This window comes from Biomphalaria glabrata, chromosome 5, assembly GCF_947242115.1.
Source record: "Biomphalaria glabrata chromosome 5, xgBioGlab47.1, whole genome shotgun sequence".
NCBI lineage: Eukaryota > Metazoa > Mollusca > Gastropoda > Planorbidae > Biomphalaria > Biomphalaria glabrata.
Window position 1 is genome coordinate 19,836,982 of NC_074715.1, and position 23,013 is coordinate 19,859,994.

At 34.2% G+C, this 23,013-nt stretch overlaps 1 long non-coding RNA gene across 1 annotated transcript; it reads left to right on the forward strand.

Moving 5' to 3' along the window:
• The first annotated feature begins 613 nt into the window (after window positions 1-613).
• On the forward strand, window positions 614-8,916 carry LOC106067263 (uncharacterized). The gene is made up of 3 exons (XR_001217701.2): window positions 614-1,503; window positions 1,662-6,001; window positions 8,007-8,916. It is a non-coding gene; the product is annotated as an uncharacterized LOC106067263 (long non-coding RNA).
• The last annotated feature ends 14,097 nt before the right edge of the window (window positions 8,917-23,013 follow it).

Here is a 23,013-nt window from a genome sequence, read left to right on the forward strand (position 1 = left end):
TGACATTCGTTTATGCCAGTGTCGATGACATACTTTTTGTTGGTGATTTTCTTGATATCTAAATTCTCTGTGTGATACGCCGCACGTAACCTACAGATCATACTCAACTTCTGAAAGCATTTGTTAAGCTTTAAATTAAGGGGAGGTATCCCTAGAGAAAATCGAGTTTTAGGTCTAGGATATCGATTTTTAACTAATAACATAATTAAGTAGATCAATCATTTTTCATTACATTACAATCATTTGTATTGCTTAAATATGTATCTAAAACATGTTTTATGCTGTTTTTGTAAGGCCTATGAGACAAAATTTGCATAAAATTTCTTGAAAAGTACAAAAATGGCCTTTGGTTACGTCATCTCTATAATAAGCAAATCATTGTTTGACTATCGATGTTTGGTATGATTTTTTTTCCCCACAGTCTCTAGTTTTAAAAAACGCCTCGTTTTCGCTCTATGTTTCATTTAATTTCGGTAATGATCGGAAATCTTCGGTCAACTTTTGAAGCGAATTAGATTATTTTTAGCCATGCTAATAAATAAAGAAACGCCATTGGTTGATTGTGCCCCCGTGGTCGGAAACCCCGTAAATACATTTGTTATTTTTGCCTATCGATAATAGAACTCTAGATCTATTTCAATGGCGAAAGTCTACACGTTGACTTTCTTTTCTGTTTGTGTACATTTTCTTATTTATTCAACAGTTACAGTATTGATCTATTTATTTCTTGTTTTATTCATCAAATATTCTAAATCTAGATCTACTTCACCTTGTTTTTTTATAAATCATTAAATGGCTAGACCAAATAAAAGGCTAGTTCAATTGAAACAAGCTCGAATGAGTCGCAAATTAGATCTATAATCTATATCTAGAAATAGATACCGGTAAATCTAAGACTCTAGTCAATCTAGATCTAGATAAATCTAGTACTTCCACAACAAGTTCTAGATCTATATGTATATCTTCATCAACATCTAGCCCAACTAGACTCTAGTCACTCTAGAATCTAGATCTAGATGAGATTCATCTTCTGGACATAATATTAATAATACGTTCCTACACATTTAACAAACTGTGTGAACATATACTTTTAGACATTAATGATAATCTACCTGGAATGTGTAGAAAAAAACTTTCTAAATATTACTAAACTAGTTTACAAAAAAAAGCTGATATTCGACAGGCTTTAGAACATAAAACTGTTGACCTTATTCATCGGAAGCATGCGGAGGAAAGTGGAGTTTCTATTTAACAAAGAAGATATCATTGATATTGATGTCTCGTATGATGGTTCGTGGCTAACCAGAGACCACACATCATTTCACATATTGGAATTGGATGTGTTATTGATGTCTTAACATGATATGTTCTGGATTTCCACATTGTTTCAACATTTTGTTAGGTCTGTCAAACCACTGGCAGAAAGATTAAAGAAATTCCCAATCACAGTGGATGCAGAATGGTTTGAAACACACAAGTCTTTTTGTGAAATCAACTACACAGGTGAGGGTCTATTAAATATAATTAGCACTTCTATCAAGTCTTTGTGTATAGTTTTTAATAATTCTCTTTGCTACATTTCTATTAGTTTTGCTTTTTTGCAGATTCACTAAATAATATTTATAAGTTTTTAAATTATTTGATTTTCTTTATATTTACAGGCTCATCAGCAATGATGGAAACACTTGCTGAGGTCAGTTACAAAATTTCGCTACACATCTATGTTATCTGATGGAGATGCTAAATCTTTTAAAAGAATAACTGAGCTTAAACCTTATGGTGACATTCCCATAGTAAAAGAAGAATGTGTCAACCATGTAGGTAAAAGAATGGGGTCTGCACTTTGAAATTTAGTTGGTGATTGTAGCAAAAAAGGTACTTCTCTTGGAGGCAAAGGGCATGGTCAACTAACACAAAACACTACAAAAAAGTTAACACTTTATTATTCTAGAGCCATAAGAAAGCACAAAAATGTTTCTGATATGCAGAAAGCTATAATGGTATCTCTTTATCATTGCTTGTCAACTGACAAATCACCAAAACATCAATTGTGTCCAACTGGATCTGGTTCGTGGTGCTTCTACAATGCTGCTGTTGCTAAAAATAAGACTCCTGGTCCACATAGCAAGCTTCTCTGCACTCCTCTAAATTATAAACTACAAGCTGACTACTTGAAACCAATATATAAATGCCTCTCCGAGCCAGCCCTCTTACAACGTTGTTTGCTAGGTGCTACCCAAAACGCCAACGAGTCATAGCATTCCAAGATTTGGAGTACTTGGGATAAAAAGAAATTTTCTTCTTTGAACAAAGTCACATTTTCAGTCATATCTTCTATTTGTGACTTTCACTTTGGATTTGCTGCTTCAAAGATAATGAAAAACATTCTGTTCTGCAAAAACACGTTTCATGCCCATCGTCTTGGTTTGAGTCGATAGAACCAACGATTAAGTGGGTCTGTATATAAAAAAAGTAAGGTGGTCATGAGACAACTCAAGATAAGGAGAGATGCAGAGGGGCCTACTTCTGAAGCAGGACAGTTTTAGATTTTAACTGTGTTTTTTTTTTTCTGCTTTTTCTTCTTTTTTCAGAAATCAACCAATGTAAATTTCATGTAGGTCATTTAGCTGTACATATGATTTCTCCTAAACTAATTGTTTGATTTTAATGAAATTTGAAACACTTGTTCTAGACATGATATACCTTACTTGTATAATGAATTTTTGTGAAACTTTTTAATACTTTTTTCTAAGCTTTCAAATCTATACTTTAAACTCATTTTTCTCAAAATGTTACTAAAATGTCATTATGCCTTACTAGGAATTTCTCCTAAACTACTTGATAGATTTTGATGAAATTTTAAAACGCTTCTTAAGGACATCATTTACTTTACTGGTACAATGTTTTTTTTTTCAAAATTTTATTTACTTTTTAAAAAAAAAGTAATTTTAAATAATATTTATCATGTTTTTTTATGTCAAAAATATACTAAAAATTCAAAAATTTGTAAAAAAATTAAACATATTTAAATCATTAATTCTAGCTTTGTAGCCATTTAGAGGATCCTTTTCTCTTATGTTTTAATTCAACTTCATGTAATTCTGATCAATAGTTTTTACAAAATTCTGACTTTTAATTTGTATACAATAAACAATATGGCCGCCGTTACCATGGCAACCATCAATCAAAAACATTTCCTTTTAGCATTATTTATTTTAAAATATCATTATATGTTACCATAACAAATTTCAAAGGCCTAGCTTTAGAAATAACAAAAATAAGATTTTCAGGGATACCTCTTCTTAAGCTCGTAAGCACCGGTAGATAGTCAGAGTTCTCTAAGGTTCACAGTGAAAGGCTTGGACGCAGACTCAACATTGTCTTGATCTGTCCGGCTCGTTGAGGTACTCGTGGCGGGTATATCAGGATCAAAAGCTTCAGGCACATAACAGATTTCCATTGTTCCTTCACTTATCTCTATCCTTTCAATTCGTTACTTCCCGTTGAGATCGTCGCATCTATCGTTGTTACGTTTCTCGTCTTAAAAGTCAGACAACCAAGACTTACACACAACATAGTCACAGACATCGCTCCATCCCCAGCGACCCATTCATCACTGTTTGTGCAGCCACATTCATGACCATGCAACTTCTCCTTTACCAACGAGTCTAAGGGCAACAGCTCCTACACCCACGTTTCTATTCCTCGTTTTGCTTGCGACACAATTTATCACTTGAGTCTATGTGTCCTTCCATTTACAGTACACTGTCATCTACCTAGTTCCCCAGCATGCTAATTTGTTCACGCATTGCATCAATATCTTTCTGTATCTTGTCAATAAGCTCAACAATCTCCGGCTAAATTTCAAATAGGTAGGTCTCTAGATCTTCTTCTTCGTCGATCTTGCCTCCTAATTACCATCAAGTTGGTAGCGAAGTTCTTTCTTAAGATCTTTAATTGTGAATTGGTCTAGTTGTTTAAAGGATGCCATTAAGTACGAATACTATCTCATCTCGTTGAATCGCCTATAATACCACTTCGGACACAAATGTAATAACTGAAAATAGGCAACTTAACGACGCAACTCTATTTATTTACATAAGGACATCACACATACATGAGACAACTTCTGCCTTAAGCATATAACTCTACTTTGGCGGAACTTGTTCTCTCTTCCTTTTAATATCAACATCCTTTTTAGTCTCATCTCTAATAGTGCGCACCTTCTGCACTATCTTGGATGGCGGTGTGCATGGGAAAGTTATAACAATTCTGTTCAGCTTTAATTCATCAGCAGCTTCAGACACATTTTTAAGGTAAATAAAAGGAAACCACTGCTTGGTAGACACTAATTTTTATAGGCAGGCGGGGTTATTTATTCGGCCAACTCACTCCTAGAGACGTCCAAAACCACTAATGGCCCCGGCAAGACGTTTATCAACCTTGAAAAACGATGCATCTTTCGATACCAAGCATCCTAGCTATGTGAAGTAGTCTACCACGTTAAGGGTTTGTTTATTTACGGGGATCTCTTTGGGGCTGAGTAGGTTTTATTGGGTGAATAACATGACTTTTTCTTTTAAATAAATGCAACAAAAGAAGCGGCGGCGTATGCAAATTCGTTGACTGCTCCAACTTTTTTTCTCCGAAAATAATTGAATGTATTCTTCTTTAGAATACTAACGCAGTGTTTTTAAGTCTTTCTGACATTTTATTTTGTTTTCACCTACAGATATTGCATTACTCAATGTTTTGTTCCAAAGTCTTAACGAATAAACTAATTGCAGTTTTTAAAGTCTGAACGTAACCATTTCAGAAGTTACAAAGCAAAAACATTCTTCCAAGCCAATAATAGCCCTCTAGTTTTAGGCAAAAGATACAATGTAATCGACTCGACCTGAGCTGCGATTTTCTAGACTGTATCTTGGCTATCTTATGAAATACAGACGTTACTTTAAAAAAAGAAGTTGATTACGTCCTACGCGTGTTCTTTATGGGGACTTTCTTTTCTAATCGCCCTGTAGATTAACATTTAGAACTAAAACACACGTAAGCAACTCTTTGGATTTGGAGTCTTTACACGATGTCTCATTTTTGTCTTTACACAAATGTGTTCCAAACTAAATATATTTCCTCAGCAAATGATTCACCCGAGCAAGGGTCGCTCACCTAGTACTAAAGCATAAAGTAAGGCGTGCGTATGTATGTATGTGTGCATGTGTGTATGTGTGTGTTTGTGTGCGTGCGTGCATGCATGCGTGTATGTATGTATGTCCCACATAGAAAATCAAAACCGTTTGACCAATCTTGATAACACTTGGCATAAATGTTCCTTGTGAACTAACTGGAACCGTAATGTATGTACAGTAGCCCAAAAAAAAAAAGACCCTAAAAAAAAAAATGTACCCAACTCTATGAAAGTATTATTATTTCGTGGATATAGGCCATAAAGCCATGTCTACATTAGGCTAGAAAGACCACGCATGCGTAGAGATGAAAATCTCTAGAACCTTAGATCTAATTCAATAAGACATAATTGTTTACTTACACATTAACATACAAAATAGTGTCGATTCATTACATTATTAAATGAAAATTATCCTTAAAATTTGAGTTTTCAAAACATTTTTTACTTAAATTCGTTCGCTCTAAATGTGAATAACTTTAGCCGTGTTGATACAAATGTAATCAAAGCCAGAGGTCATAATATTTCGCGTTATAAAGGCATATTATTAAACTACTTACACAATACAATTTATCTTATCTAAAGCATTTAAGCCTACAACTACCGATTCGGTTTACTTTTAAGTCTTTTTTTTTTTCAATTTACTTCTTTTTTCAGATTGACTTATGCGCTCTTTAAAACATAGTTACATATATACATTAGCCGTGGTCACAAACATGTTTATTTATCATATGGCGTACCAGAAAGTCATGAATGCTCGTGACCTAACATCTCGCAATTCTGCATCTATTTGTCGCAAACATAATTCTAAATAAAGTTAGTTGTTGTTTTTTTACTTTTTACTTTTTTTACACACGTGTATGTGGATGAAATATTGTCTATTGATTTCATAACTTAATAAAATTAACCTTTAATTTTGTGATTTAAAACCATTTCTACATAAATACGTTTCGCAATAAATGTGATTTAGTTGGAACTAGGTCAACACAATTTCAAAGTGTTTAGTCATTGAATAAGCTCAAAATTTTAGTTATTGACTAGACTACTATGGTATTCAAATTTTTAGATTCTAGATCTAGATCTACATAAAAATAAACTAACAAGGTTTTATTAACAATTAAATTCACGAGTTCACTTTAATATATATTTTATCGCTTTTTTTGTCACCTACTGTATTCACCATGAACAAACATTACCTGCATAGTCTAAAACACAGGTGTAATTAGCTTGTTCTATTCTCTCCTTAGATTTCGGATATTCTTGGGTGCACACAAAAAGAGGCACAATTTTAGTGAATGCTTTCTTCAGTGTGTTTGATAGTGGCTCATTGTTGTTGGTGCGACCCCATCCACTGATCTGGCACTCCTTAAATAAATATTGTCCAACATTTTCTGCTATTCTGACAGGCTAAAAAAAAAAAAACAATGAATAAAGAATCATGTAGAGCTGGGTGGGTGGGGGCGTGGCTTCTAATTCAGTTGCGCCTAAGTAACTTTAACCCATATTTAGTCATTTGGACATATTTGACATTTTTACATACCCAGTAAAATCAGCAGTTGCAGTTGCAGAGAAAAAAGTAGTAATCTTATCTTACTTTGCATTGATATTTTAATTCATTATTTCTAAATATACTGGTCAACAAATAAGAATGAACCATAACACTCTGAGCATGCTATAAGATTGAACGTAGCGCTATATAAAAGCTATAATTTATTGTTTTTAATATAATTTAAACCTCTCAGAATGAGTACAAATAGCACGATGTGAATTCGTTGCCACCACACAAAGTCCTTTGGCATATAATGCTATGATATTTAAGAGAAGTATGGTATATAAAAAAGTTTCAAGCAACTTCTTATATAATACAGACGTTACTTCAAATAAGAAGATAATTGCGTCCTAAGCGTTATGCATTACTCTATAAGTAATTGACGGTACACCAACAGTGCTGGTACTTCAGAGTGTACTAAAAAACTAACATTTAATTTAATGATTTTTAAGCTCATTAAAGTCGTATTAATAGCTAGATACAAAATTCCCGAATGTTGACAGTTTTCAACTCCCTGGAAAAGTGGCTACGGAAGTTTTCATGTTTATTTTATGTAAAAGTACGGGCGCTATTGATTTCAACTTCAGAATGAAGAAGTCAGTATATGAAACACTTTGAACTATATTTTATTTGTGAATCATTTTTTCCAATAGTTAAAAATAAATAATGAAATAAAAAAAAAAGTATTAATTTTTTTTTTATTTAGCCAAACATTCGTATAAAAGTCGTTATTTAGTTGATCTAATATTATTAAAGAGATCTATATCTAGATGATAGATCTACAATAGTTTATTTTTTCAATAAATTAACTTTAAAAGTAGTGGCGTAACTAGGGTGGGGGAAGAGGGGGGAGAATTTTAAAATCCCCCACTTGAGGGGACCCAAATGAGTGTTTTTTTACATTAAAAATTAAATATTACACATAATGCAGGGGTTCACAAAGAGGTCAGGCCCCCGGGTCCCTAAACGATGGAAAATTCCTAGCTACGCCGCTGTTTAAAGGTAGATGCAGTACGTTTTTTCACTTAGATCTAGAAACCTTGTGAGTCTTTTTTTATTAGCTAAATTATTTGAATACGTTTAGCTTTAAAATATATTTTAAAAATAGTTTTAGATCATTTCCCTGCACATTGTAGATCTACATGATCTAGACCTTTTTTTTTTTTAGAGAATCGTTATCTATAATCTAGATGTAAATAATAAATTTAATAATTTCTAAATATAGGCCTTATATTAAATCATTATTTTCAATTTTATATTTTTAATTTTCAGATCTAAAGATTGTCATTAGGGTCTCTGAATCTCAATACCTAAGTTTTATGGGAGTAAAAACAGTAATTTAGAGGAAATCCAACAGCGCGAGACGACAGCGAACTCTCAAATTGTGTCGAAGATGCAGACATTAAAAATAAGGAAGACCACTCGGGTAAAAACAAAATATTGAATAAAGAATATAGATGTATATAAAATTCTTTTGACATTTATGAATATTTAATGATTAACTATAGAAATCATCATTGACATTTATTTTTAATTTTTAAGGTAGGTATGGTAGGTAACTTCAAAAAAATCTTTTACTGATATAGATGAGCCATCAGCACCTACCTATGGATTAAATATATCTTTGTAGATAGAATACCGACATAAAAACTAAAGAACCTATTGATGGCTTCCTGGTTATGCTATTTGTACTTCGGAGTGCCATTGCAATAGTGCTAGTTCGTACTAGCCTATCAATGTCCTCTGTTAAACTGCAGGAAGTATAAGCTTGATGGATTAACAATTTCTGAAGTAACTTCAGAAATAAGCTTATAAAACAGAAAAAAAGATTTGTTTTACACTGAAAATCAACCAGGCCAGTAAGATTTATTGATTTTTTTTTTTGGAGATTTAAAAAAAAAATATTTTCATCATGCAGGCGGATTCATCAGTGATGCACAATCTACATCTCACAAGCCATATACCAGGCTTTAATGGGTTAGTATCTGGCCTCTCAAAACTCTTGCCCATGTTGTATAATGAAGCCATACACCAGGCTTTAATGGGTTAGTATCTGGCCTCTCAAAACTCTTGCCCATGTTGTATAATGAAGCCATACACCAGGCTTTAATGGGTTAGTATCTGGCCACTCAAAAACTCTTGCCCATGTTGTATAATGAAGCCATACACCAGGCTTTAATGGGTTAGTATCTGGCCACTCAAAAACTCTTGCCCATGTTGTATAATGAAGCCATACACCAGGCTTTAATGGGTTAGTATCTGGCCACTCAAAAACTCTTGCCCATGTTGTATAATGAAGCCATACACCAGGCTTTAATGGGTTAGTATCTGGCCTCTCAAAACTCATGCCCATGTTGTATAATGAAGCCATGGAGACTCTGTTCACCAAATTTATTGCAGCCTTTGGTTCACATTTTGGAAATTCATACATTTCCTTATGTTCGAACAAGGTTGCTGCCACTGGAATACATTGATCATTGAAAATAAAGGTTTGGATGGAAATGAAAATTATGAAAACTATGTAACTCTTGTGAGTACATTTGATGCTCTACAGAAATTTCAAAATCTATTTAACACTTGTGTCATATATATATATATATATATATATATAATCACAAATGACTTTATATATAAATGTTACATAGATGAATTTTTTTCCAAAATTAGATTTTAATTTTTTTTTTCATTATTTTGTAATGATTTTTTGTCACTAAATAAATATCTTTGAATTTAATTCATTTTATATATTTTAAACTAAATCTGTGACATTCAATTTTTCATTGTGTATAAATATATGTATATCTAATACAAACCTGCACATTCCTATTGAGTCTAGCTGAAGTGGCAAGTGTGATGACAGCGATGTCATGACGATATCTTCTCTCAATTGGATCACTTTCATACACGTCGATTTTGGAGACATAGATAGTTTGTTCGAATTCGTTTGGTGGTCCATATAAGTTCAACAGTCCAACAAGCACGCGAAAATCGTTAGCCGTCGAGCCATCCACGCAATGGGCAGCAGTAAGAACCTTTTTACCAAAACAAACATTTGAACTCAGTCTTACATTACTTTTATAAAATTTACAAAATGCAAAATTTCTTAACAAAAGTATCTCTATCAAATTTTTGGGGTATTTTTAAACTTTCAACAATTTTTTGCTTCCTTTTAACTACCCATCTTTTTAAATTGCTTTTATATAGCAATAGAGTAAAATTCAATATAAGAGTGCAAGCTAAAATTGGGAATTTAATTAATTATTTTCTAATATATTAGATTATGTCGATCTAAAGTCTTGTTTAAAAAAAGAATTTATATAGTCTAAGGCATTATGTGAGTTCTGGGCAAGTTACCAAATGGCGGCCTCCCCCCATTCACGAACCCTTTCATAAACATTACATTGAATTGGCTTCCATCATTTGTCTTCTAAGACCTAGGAAGCGTATACATAGAAATATAGGTCTTTAAATAAAACACATAGAAATATAGACTTGTAAATAATATGTATTTAATAATAAGAATAGAATATAAATAACATAAGAGTGTATTACTTAACTCAAATATCTACAATAATTTCGTTATTACAAAATGCTAGACTGCTTTACGTGTGAAAAAGAACTCGGAGGCTCCGTAGTGTTTCTAAATTTTTTAAAATCGATTTTTCTAAAATTATATTATGCATTAGTAGCAAAAATATTTATATGTAAGGCTAGTCCGAGAAAAAAATATAACAACTAATGTTAACCTGAAAAAGGTTTATGATTATGCCCGAGATTTAGTGAAGAGGGCATGGGGGCATAATGCCTCGGGCGCCACACTAAGAGGGGAGTCAAAATATTTATAAAGACAAATACGATTTTCTGTAAATTTTGAATAAATAAAATATTTTAACTAACAAAGTTGTTCACATCGATCCAATTTCTTATTTCTTTACTTGATCTGTCTTATAAAGTATCGTCATGCATATTTCAATTTTATAAGACACTTCAACTCGCGTTAAATTATTGAAAAAAAGAGGGTGCCAATAACACACTTTGTTCCGGGTGCCAGCTAGGCTCTCTACGCCTCTGGGTTATACCTATTCGACCTCTATATGGATTTGTAAAACCTCAAGTTGGTATACCTAAAAATGCTAAAAAAAAAAGAAACAACAATTATTGTTATTTAAACGTGTTACTATTATCAATGTATTTTGTAAATGTCCTGGTATCACCAGGAACTAGACATACCTATCACCACAATTTCAAATGTTTTCTTGTTATTCTGGGATCCACATAGAAAATCAACTAATGACTGCATTAAACGAATAAATATTAAGAACTTTATTTGACTTGACTTAATCTCTCATCGAAAGCAAAAGTGTTTAGCTATGTAGATATTGCTTTTACCAATAGAATATATTAATCAGGAAAACTTATTGATTTACACGCTAAAGATATATATCATTAATTTTAGACAAAAATAATTTCCAATTACAATGGTAATGTCTCAGGTTCAGAAAATTTAGGATAAATGCAGTGCTTCACATGGTTACGCAGACCAAATAGCGACCTTCATATTTTCCCACACTAATACTGACAAAAACATAGTCTTGCGTGGTTCTATTTAAAATAAAGTTTAGCCATTTTGCGCATGTGTTGATATAGTGCTTCTCAGATTGACAAACTTTTTGACGTTTACTGATATAGGGCTTCTTAGATTGACAAACTTTTTGACGTTTACTGATATAGTGCTTCTTAGATTGGCAAACTCTTTGACGTTTACTGATATAGTGCTTCTCAGATTGACAAACTCTTTGACGTTTACTGATATAGTGCTTCTTAGATTGACAAACTTTTTGATGTTTACTAATATAGTGCTTCTCAGATTGACAAACTCTTTGACGTTTACTGATATAGTGCTTCTCAGATTGACAAACTTTTTGACGTTTACTGATATAGTGCTTCTTAGATTGACAAACTCTTTAACGTTTACTGATATAGTGCTTCTCAGATTGACAAACTCTTTGACGTTTACTGGTATAGTGCTTCTTAGATTGACAAACTTTTTGACGTTTACTAATATAGTGCTTCTCAGATTGACAAAATTTTGACGTTTACTGATATAGGGCTTCTCAGATTGACAAACTCTTTGACGTTTACTGGTATAGTGCTTCTTAGATTGACAAACTTTTTGACGTTTACTAATATAGTGCTTCTCAGATTGACAAACTTTTTGACGTTTACTGATATAGGGCTTCTCAGATTGACAAACTTTTTGACGTTTACTAATATAGTGCTTCTAAGATTGACAAACTTTTTGACGTTTGCTAATTTCTGGCCATCTATGAAAATATCTGCAATAATAGTCTATGGTTTTAATGTATTAGTTATTTAGAGGTAAAACGCATGACAGTGTTTTTGGAGGAGAGTATGTTTTAATATTTATAATACTGTTATAATAATGTTGGTTTAAAATGTGTAAATTTCTAGTTGTAAGATACAATTTCTTAACACATACATTGCGCTTGTTATACAAATATCTTTTTACAAATGAAATAAAATGTATAAAGCGAAAATTTTACTTTATTAGTAGAGATTAGAACTCCTGAACACCAATAGCCCCAACCGCTCCCTATTCTTACTTGAAGTACAATTTGATAAGGAATCTCAAACATCATAGCATTCTGGCCATTAACAATACGTTTTACAGACTTATCAGTAGAATTAATTGCTGAAAAAAAAAACAGATTATATTAGCGTATCAATTAGTTTGGATCAGTCATGGAACTAAATTTGTAATAGATCTAGACTAACAATATTAAATTTGTGCGCTAAGAAATATTTTCCCCAATTGTTTGTGTTTATTGCAATTTCATTCTTGTAGCTTTATCTATACGCTATGATACTATCACTTGTCTGAAGCAGTTGGAAATGGGTGTGATGAGGAGAAAAAAACGAGGTATCTGGGTGATCGCTTTTTAAAATGTAATTATATATTTAAACAAAAAAACAAAAAAAAAAAAAAAAACAAAAAAAAAAAAAAGATGAACGACCTGAATTAGAAGTCGTGGGCCAAAGCATTATATGCTTTCTGAAGCCAACATGGTAACTAAGCCTTAGATGACAACCTATAAAGAGGACTAATTCAGTTTATACAACTATTTCATTTAAGTACACTTTAGTTCCTTTTTCATTTAAGTACACTTTCGTTCCCATTTAATTTAAGTACACTTTCATTCCCTTGTTCGAGATACAAACAAACATAATTAAGTATCAATAGTTAAAACGCTAATTTGCAATTTGTTTTCTACTGACACCTGTGTTGTCTGGTAAAAAAATTATTGTGCGAAATTTCAGCTTAATCCGACATCTCGATGTGTATGATTCGTTGCTATTCTAGATTGTTGGTGTGGTAATTCAGCATTAGCTTTTGTCATTTTATATCTTCTGGAAAACTCTATATTACGTATTCCTCAATCCTGGTCGTGCGGTTTGCGCGCTGGATTGTCGTTTGGATTTATCGATGGTCCCGGGTTCAAACCCTGCCCGCTCCCATCCCCCGTCGTCCTGCGGGAGGTTTGGACTAGGAAGTAAACTATCTTCAACTCTGAAGGAACATCCGAAATATGTAAAACATTTTACAAACATCATTACTAAAAAAAAAAACAGTAGTTTTAGCCCACTGGTCAAATGCATCCCTTTTTTTCTGTGGGATTCCATTCTCTGATTATACAAAAGATTACTTTTTCAAAACTTTCTTATCTTATCGTATGTAATACAGATGTTACTTCAAAAAAGAAGATGATTAAGTCCTACGTATCATGCATTTAGTCATGTCTATTAACCAATAACCTAAATTCAGCGAAGTCACTGGTTTTCCTGGCTAGCTCAGGCAACCCATTCCACGCTCTAATAGCACTAGGGAAGAAAGAGCATCTGTACAAATTTGTCCTAGCATATGGAACGAGAAATGTGCCTTTATCTTTGTGTCTTTCAGAGTATTTTATTAAATTTTATTTTTCTATTACGAGATTATGGTTCAGTGTTTTATGTATAATTGCTACTTTACTTATGAGTATTATATCTTGAAGGCTTTCTAAATTAAGTGATTTTACTGAAGATGCTACTTTAGTCAAATGTGAATATTCATTTTTAATGAATCTCACTGCTCTATTTTGTGTCTGTTCCAGTTTCTTAATGTTTTCTTGAGTTGAGGGGTCCCAAACGGAGGATGAATATTTTATTATTGACCTAACCAAGGTTAAATAACATTTTGGTTTTATGTTCTTTTTTTATTAATAGTAATTTCTTTTAACAATCCCTAATGCTTTGTTGATTTTTTTATAGTTTCATCGATGTGTGGATTTCATGAAAGTTTTTCATTTATAATAACACCTATATATTTTGCGTTTTTAGTCTGTGTTACTGGTTTGCCATGAATAAGATAAGTGGAATTAATTTGTTTTAGTTTTTTTGTTACTCTTAACAACTGACATTTTTCTGGGTGGAAAGACATGCTCCAATTTGATTCCCATTTCTGTAATTCATCTAATTCTCTTTGTAAAATATCTGTGTCTTGTGTTGTTTTTATTGTTCTATATATTATGCAATTGTCTGCAAATTATCTGACTTTTTCCTGAACTAATGCAATTTGGTAAATTTTTATGTAAATTAAAAATATTAGTGGACCAAAGACTGTTCCTTGAGGTACACCTAAGTTTACTGTTATCAGTGTTGATTTAGAGCCATTTATTATTAAATTTGTTCTCTCCCTAACAGAAAATCTTTAATCCACTGATGCAATGGACCATTAATGCCGTAAAATTTTAATTTTTTAAGCAAACTATAGAAGTGAACTTTGTCCAAAGTCTTGGAAAAATCTAGTAATATAGCATCTATTTGTTCACTGTTTTTGTAAACCTTTAGAAAAATCATCAATTAGTCCTATTAGTTGTGTTTCATGTAATCTATATTTCCTAAAGCCATGTTGGTATGGAGTAAGGACATTCTGTTTGTCTAAGTGTTTAGCTTTCGTGCAGTTGTCTATGTTAATGAAAGAACTCTACTACCTCGTCTTTATAAATGGATGTTGGACATACACTGGAATAATTGTTATATTAAAAGGTTAAGCTCCGACCTGAATGACGGTTATTCTGCTGTTAACAGGTTCACAACTTTTAATGCTATTAGCTTTCTTTTTGTGGACTGTAAAATCAAACCAACACTGTGTTGATGGTTCCTTTTGTCACCACTGCACCCGATCTTGTGACCTTCTTCTAATGTAGTTTCTCTACAACCTTCCTAGCTTTCTAGAGTTTAAGATTGCCCCATTGATATCATGTTTGTGTGTGAGTTCGTTTAATTGGTCAATTTAAAGTTAAATGCAAAAGTCAGCGTTTACTTAGACCAGAGCACTATTTCTGATATTGAAAGCCAACAAAATGCATATTCAAAGGTATCTACAGTGCATTTTCCTGCTATTAAAAAGTTTTATTTCAAAAACCTAATGTGCTATTCTTACTGACTTAGACCCTACCGCGCCGTTCAGAGCATTTGACGTCAGGCTGTTTCCATAAAAATCTGTCACTGGTAATGTCTGAAGCCTCTTGCGTCGCTCTCTCACAATCTTACTAAAGGGTCGACTCCCAGTTCGGCATAGGATTTCCTTGATTTAAACCCGATCTCTATAACTGACTACTAAAATCTGTCTTAGCCATCTTTGTTGAGCCACATTTAGTGTTTTCAATTTCACTGCAGTTTATTAAGGGAGCCCTGCCACTGGTAAAAATGTGTAACCTCTCTTGAATCCGCTCTTGGAATTAAGTGACTGTAGTTTGCTTTAGATTTTATATCGAAAAGAGAAGTTTTATCGTCAAAATCATCTGTTGGGGGTTTTTCCAACTCAAAATGCTCTGTAGGGGGATCTTAAACTCAAAACCATCTGGAGGGGTTTTAAACTTTAAACAAACTCCGTAGAAGAGGGGTTTAAACTCAAAACCCCCGATTGGATTGGCTACGCTCAAATAATTTTAGTGTGTAATTTGCTTTTTTTTTTTTAAAATTGAATAGGTATTTTTTAGCATTAAACCCATCTGAATGGGGGTTTAAACTCAAATTCTTTTGGCAACGCTCATAGCATTTTGAGTTCGTAATTTGCTTTTTTCTTACACTGAAGATGTATTTTTTAGCCTCAAACCCCCCTAGAGGGGGGTTTAAACTCAAAACTTCTTTGGCTGCGCTCACAGATTTTAGAGTGAGTAATTTGCTTTTATTTATATTGAAGAGGTACTTTTTAGCTTCAAACTCCACTGGAGGGGAGTTTAAACTTAAAACCCCTTTGACTACACTCATATCATTTTGAGTGTATAATTTGCTTTGTTTTTATTATTAAAGAGGTATTTTTTACCTTCAAACCCCGCTGAAGTGGGGTTTAAACTCAAAACTATGTCAAAACCCATTTAGCTACGCTCATAACATTTTGAGTGCCTAATTAGCTTTTTTTTATATTGAAGAGGGGGTTTATCGTAAATTTTGGAGGGGGTTTTAAAATGAAAAACTCCCTTAACTGTGCTCTTGAAATTAGGGGATTTTCGTTTGCATTTTTTTTTGTTTTGTTGTATAGAAGAGGGGGAGTTAACTGCTAAAAACCCAAGTAAGCGGTTTAAAACTCAAAACCCCTAGTAGGGGGTTTTAAACTCAAAACTTCTGGTAGGGGGTTTTAAACTCGAACCCCCCCTGGCAGGGGGTTTTAAACTCAAAACCCCCTGGGAGGGGGTTTTAAACTCAAAACCCCCTGGGAGGGGGTTTTAAAATCAAAACCCCATTGGTTGTGCTGGGGCAAGTGATGGTTTAGTATTAAAATCTCACCTAAAATAAACAAAATCAAAGCAAAAAATCATTTACCAAATACCGATCCCCCCCCCCTTTGACCCCCCCCCCCCCGGCTACGCTCATGTGTGTAGTGTTTATTTGCATGTTGTTTTTCTGTGATGGGAGGACGAGACATTAAAGGAATTAATGAGTTCTTGTATAGTGCGACAATAGATCTGGATATAGACATGGAAGATTGGACGCACGTTTTTGAAGGCTTATGTACTCATTTCATGGCCTTAATGTGTCAGCCTCTTTGAGATTTTCAAAAGGAAATGGATAGACGAACAGTGAGAAATGAAACGCAACCCCAATAGACTTTTGAAATACCGAACATTTTTCACATAGTGATTAGGAAAGTATTTATGAAACAGGCCATAGGGTTTACAATAGAGACCAAAAGGAAGTCTGCTACCAGAGACAGACGTAGGTTAGACAGACAAAAGAGAACGTAACCAACCATAGGCAGACAACTTTTTTGTCTGAGCTGGATAAGGCTAAATATGTAGATCATAGCTAGGCGTCAGGGTAGCCAGTGAAAATAATAAACTTCTCATTAAACTTTAGAAAGAAGAAAATTCTTATTAAAAAATAATAAATATTACTATTATATATTACTTAATTTTATTTTATCTATTGAAGTGATAGGTCAACTTTTTAAGAAGCAGGACAAAAACTCAAAGGGAAAAATTAGCGAGAAATATTTTTTTTTTGTCCATAAAAAAATAGAGAAAATTTTGTATTAGATTTCATGGTACCAAAAAAAAAACAAATTTGAGGTAATGTTTTTCATAACAGTTCGTTATAATTATTCAAACTTAAACGTAATTAGCTAGGGTGGGTTAATTTATCACAGAGTTTTCTCAGTATCATTACTAAAAATGAATCTGTTTTCAAATGTATGAAGATACAAACATTGCACAAATTCTCCGACAATGACATTCTAAATTTGGAAAATTTGATTTTGCCAGCAAAATGCCTAAAACTATCTTCATAATTCTTAAGATAGTCTTCCTTCAAATCTTTTTTCTCGTGCGATGTCACTTTATTTGATTGTTGCTTACAATCTTTAGTGTAATATCATCAACAAACTGTTGTTGTTTTTGTCATTGTATCTTTACATTCAATTTGTTCATTTGACAGAATATCTGTTCTGTAGACTATTTGAGACAATGCAGAATCTTCAAACAATTCATATTCAGAAGACTAGTGGACGAATTATTTTTTGACTTTCTTTGATTTTCGGTTTCCAAATCCTTTCGATACTGCTGCCATCACTTAGTCATCTTATTTGTGTAGTAAATAAAAAACGTTATTCAATTTGCAACTAAGCCCACTAGAACAAGTCGTGTTTGACAAGCCTTGCTCTGATATTGAAGACTGGTTTTAGAATTTGGAGAATTTTACAGAGTCAATTGAGGCACATTTTACGTGCACCGAAGTTTTGCGTTCCTCCTTCCCGCCACCCTGTCTGACCTGGGGGGGGGGGGGGGTGAGACTCGGGGTTAATTTTGCGTTCACTTCCAGTGGACACGGACACTCACGTCTCGCGGACTAGAGACGCGGCCGAAGGCGACACCACTGGGACCCCGGTCGTTTTCCTATACTATGCCAGGCTAACCGTGAAGGACACGTCATTTATGTAAATGCCCCTTGTGGGATGGTGCCTGGGCGTTGACAGCTTTTTTACATCTCCGCGCAGTGCAACGAAGATGTTCTCGCACCCTCTTAGATACCCCCGCGGGAGCCTTGCTTCGCCACCCTTGGGCCTAGTTACCTCTCACGACCGTTTCCACCCGGGCGCCACAATGAGGCAGGGTAGCAAGCTTTGGAATGGCGCTTGACTATTTAATCATTTAATGATCTATTTAAAAAGAACGTTTATGTATATATGTATTTCTTTATCCATTTTTGTGACATCTATTCTTTAAAAGTATAATTTAATATTATTTGTAAAAATGTATTCCATAACTTAGTAAAAAAAAAACTTTCACTCTCTATGTAGGACAATATAGGTACAAAAAAAATAAAGTCTGTTGTATAATTTAACAAATTTAAACATTTTCAAGGTATATACAGCTGGACGAGAAATGAGAAAGATGATCTTGGATTTATTGCATCATGGCATCTCAACCGACGCACAGCGCCATTATTTAAAGCTTTTTGTTCATTATATGAACAGCAATTGATCAAGCACGTGGTATTAAAGAGATTGAGTGGCCACTTGTAAGTCCACCGAGGTATATTTTATTTGAGGTATTAGAGGGATTTAGTGGCCACTTGTAATTCCACCGAGGCATTATTTATTGAAAGTGAAATATTGACATTATTGTAAGTCGCCTACAGTTTATTAAAGTAAAGTTTAGTGGCTAATGTTATGTAAGTCCACTGACATAATAAGGTTATCTGAAGATAAATGTAAAGTAAAGTGGCTGATTGAAGTTTTAGTGGATACAGTAATGTTTCTGAACTTTGGATTGGATGCAGTATTATTGTTATAAACTTTCTATTCAAGAATGAACTGTTGTTTATGAACAATGGGAAGAAATGATGAAATTTTGTTCAATGGACTTTTAATGAATTATTATGGATGGAAGAATTGGTACATCACACAGCACAAGATATATATTTGTATTGTCTTCCCCTTGGCCATGTAAATTGTATAGACTCAGACAGTAGGAAAGTCTGGACTGAAAATGAAAATTGACTGACAATTTTTTTTTTTATAAGTTGGGGGGGGGGGAGGGAATCTTTTATAGGTTTAGAACGTTTAGAATAGGGGTAATGTGATCGAGAATTTCATTGGAGTGACGAGACTATAAATAGACTATTTTGGATGGAATTAGGAAATTATGGGATATTAACAAAATAAGGAATTATGGGAAGATGAAAGTTAAGTAACGAACTCACTCATTTAGCAAGCAAGATGTTAGTTTTGTTTTAGAACTGTGACATTAGGACTGTGCCCTATTATTGTGTATTAAATAATATTTCTCACGTTTATAAAGTCTTATCAAGTTATTCATAGACTTTAATATATGTTGTGTGGTTTGAATCTAACTCCAGTTAGTAAACTCTAAGAAAGTACATAAAATATATAGATCTACAGTTTCAACACAACACCACATTCAACATATTCAATCTATAGTCTCGTCACTCCAATGAAATTTCCGATCACATTACCCTTATTCTAAAGAATCTAAACCTATAACATTAGTAATTCTTCTTCCTCCAATGCTAACAGTACCTTCATATCCCTCGAGGGCATCTTCTATTATCCTTTCAAAAAAGATATTGATGATTGTTGGTGAAACTAGGCAGCCTTGTCTTACTCCAACAGTGGTTTTGAACCAGTCCCCAATATTATTGTTGAAGTACACCGCACTGGTGGCATCCTTGTAGAGGTTCTGGATAACTTTAATTATGTTTTTATTGATGTTGTACCTTTCCATTGTCGCCCATAGTGCCCCGTGCCATACTCGATCGAAAGCTTTCTTAAAATCAATAAAGACATGGAAAAGATTCTCTTGGTGTTGGAGATATTTTTCACAGAGTATTCTGTGGCTTAGGATTTGTTCAGTTGTGCTGCGACCTTGTCTAAAAGCCGCTTGTTCTTCTGATACAATGTTGTCTGCTATCGGTTTTAGCCGGTTTAATATAATTTTTAACAGTACTTTGCTGGGATGGCTTATGATGCTGATGGTGCGATATACATTTGACAGAGTTGTAAGTTGCCTTTCTTTGGAAGGGTTATGATGAGTGATTGGGTCCAGGGTTTGGACCATTCTCCTGATTGCCAGATCTTGTTGCAAATCGTGTAGTGTGCGTTTATCATAGTTTCTCCTCCCGCCTGTAGAAGTTCACCAGGAATGTTGTCAACTCCGGTCGATTTTCCCTTTTTCAGGGCTTTTATTGCTGCTGCTACCTCCGAGCAAAGAATCGGATAGTCGTCAATGTTGGAAACTGCCGGGACATTTAGTATCTCTGTATCTCCTGAAATTTCAAAGTTATACAACTCGGAACAGTATTCCGTCCATCTTTTCAACACATCTTTGTCCTCCGTTAAACATCTGTTGTTTTTGTCTTGTATTGTGTTGGTTCTTGCTTTGAGGTAGTCAGGTCATTCCCGAGTTGGTACGCTTTTTTACTGTTTTTTCTGTTAAGTCCCTGTTCAATGTCTTGACATTTATTCTCTATCCCCTATTTCTTCGATTCTTTTATTCCCTTTCTAATCCGTTTGTTGACGCTTTTGTATTCGTGGACATTTTTTGGGTGGGGCATTTTTTTTCCATTTAAGCTCCCGTCGCTTGTCACTACACTCTACTATTGTAAATTATATACATTTAACCTCACCCCCAGAAATTTTTAAAAATAATTTTGACAATATATTGAGAGCTGTGGATGGCTGTCAGGTTTTACAGCTTGGGCCATATCGTATTGATGTCCTCAGGTGCCAACACTGTGGGCAAAAATCCACCGTTACACACGCATTAAAATGTTCTTACATAACTAAGTTAACTCCCATTTTAAAAAAATATCGTTGTTTTATTTTTACATAAATAACTGCAATCAAACACAAACACACATACATTCTTATTAAGAACATAACAAAATCGCGTGTTTAATAATTACAGCCTAGGCATCTACCTACATGTCATGCCATTCAATTGTTTCAATACCTCTTCTGGTATTACTAGTATGTGTGCTGTGTTGATTAAATGCTCCATTTCACGCCCTACTTGTTGTTGCGCATGTTCACTCTAAATCTACTTAGTAATTATACCATAATGTGTAGAATGACGAATAAACTCCAGTTCAGCAGACAACACATTTATGTTCCATGAAATACAAGAACAGTTTGCTGGCTATTCCAGCCATCAAGAAATACAAGAACAGTTTGCTGACTATTCCAGCCATCAAGAAATACAAGAACAGTTTGCTGGCTGTTCCAGTCATCAAGAAATACAAGAACAGTTTGCTGGCTGTTCCAGCCATCAAGAAATACAAGAACAGTTTGCTGGCTATTCCAGCCATCAAGAAATACAAGAACAGTTTGCTGGCTATTCCAGCCATCAAGAAATACAAGAACAGTTTGCTGGCTATTCCAGCCATCAAGAAATACAAGAACAGTTTGCTGGCTATTCCAGCCATCAAGAAATACAAGAACAGTTTGCTGGCTATTCCAGCCATCAAGAAATACAAGAACAGTTTGCTGGCTATTCCAGCCATCAAGAAATACAAGAACAGTTTGCTGGCTATTCAAGCCATCAAGAAATACAAGAACAGTTTGCTGGCTATTCCAGCCATCAAGAAATACAAGAACAGTTTGCTGGCTATTCCAGCCATCAAGAAATATAAGAACAGTTTGCTGGCTATTCCAGCCATCAAGAAATACAAGAACAGTTTGCTGGCTATTCCAGCCATCAAGAAATATAAGAACAGTTTGCTGGCTATTCCAGCCATCAAGAAATACAAGAACAGTTTGCTGGCTATTCCAGCCATCAAGAAATACAAGAACAGTTTGCTGGCTATTCCAGCCATCAAGAAATATAAGAACAGTTTGCTGGCTATTCCAGCCATCAAGAAATATAAGAACAGTTTGCTGGCTATTTTAGCCATCAAGAAATACAAGAACAGTTTGCTGGCTATTCCAGCCATCAAGAAATATAAGAACAGTTTGCTGGCTATTCCAGCCATCAAGAAATACAAGAACAGTTTGCTGGCTATTCCAGCCATCAAGAAATACAAGAACAGTTTGCTGGCTATTCCAGCCATCAAGAAATACAAGAACAGTTTGCTGGCTATTCCAGCCATCAAGAAATACAAGAACAGTTTGCTGGCTATTCCAGCCATCAAGAAATACAAGAACAGTTTGCTGGCTATTCCAGTCATCAAGAAATATAAGAACAGTTTTCTGGCTATTCCAGCCATCAAGAAATACAAGAACAGTTTGCTGGCTATTCCAGCCATCAAGAAATACCAGAACAGTTTGCTGGCTATTCCAGCCATCAAGAAATACCAGAACAGTTTGCTGGCTATTCCAGCCATCAAGAAATACAAGAACAGTTTGCTGGCTATTCCAGCCATCAAGAAATACAAGAACAGTTTGCTGGCTATTCCAGCCATCAAGAAATACAAGAACAGTTTGCTGGCTATTCCAGCCATCAAGAAATACAAGAACAGTTTGCTGGCTATTCCAGCCATCAAGAAATACAAGAACAGTTTGCTGGCTATTCCAGCCATCAAGAAATACAAGAACAGTTTGCTGGCTATTCCAGTCATCAAGAAATATAAGAACAGTTTTCTGGCTATTCCAGCCATCAAGAAATACAAGAACAGTTTGCTGGCTATTCCAGCCATCAAGAAATACCAGAACAGTTTGCTGGCTATTCCAGCCATCAAGAAATACCAGAACAGTTTTCTGGCT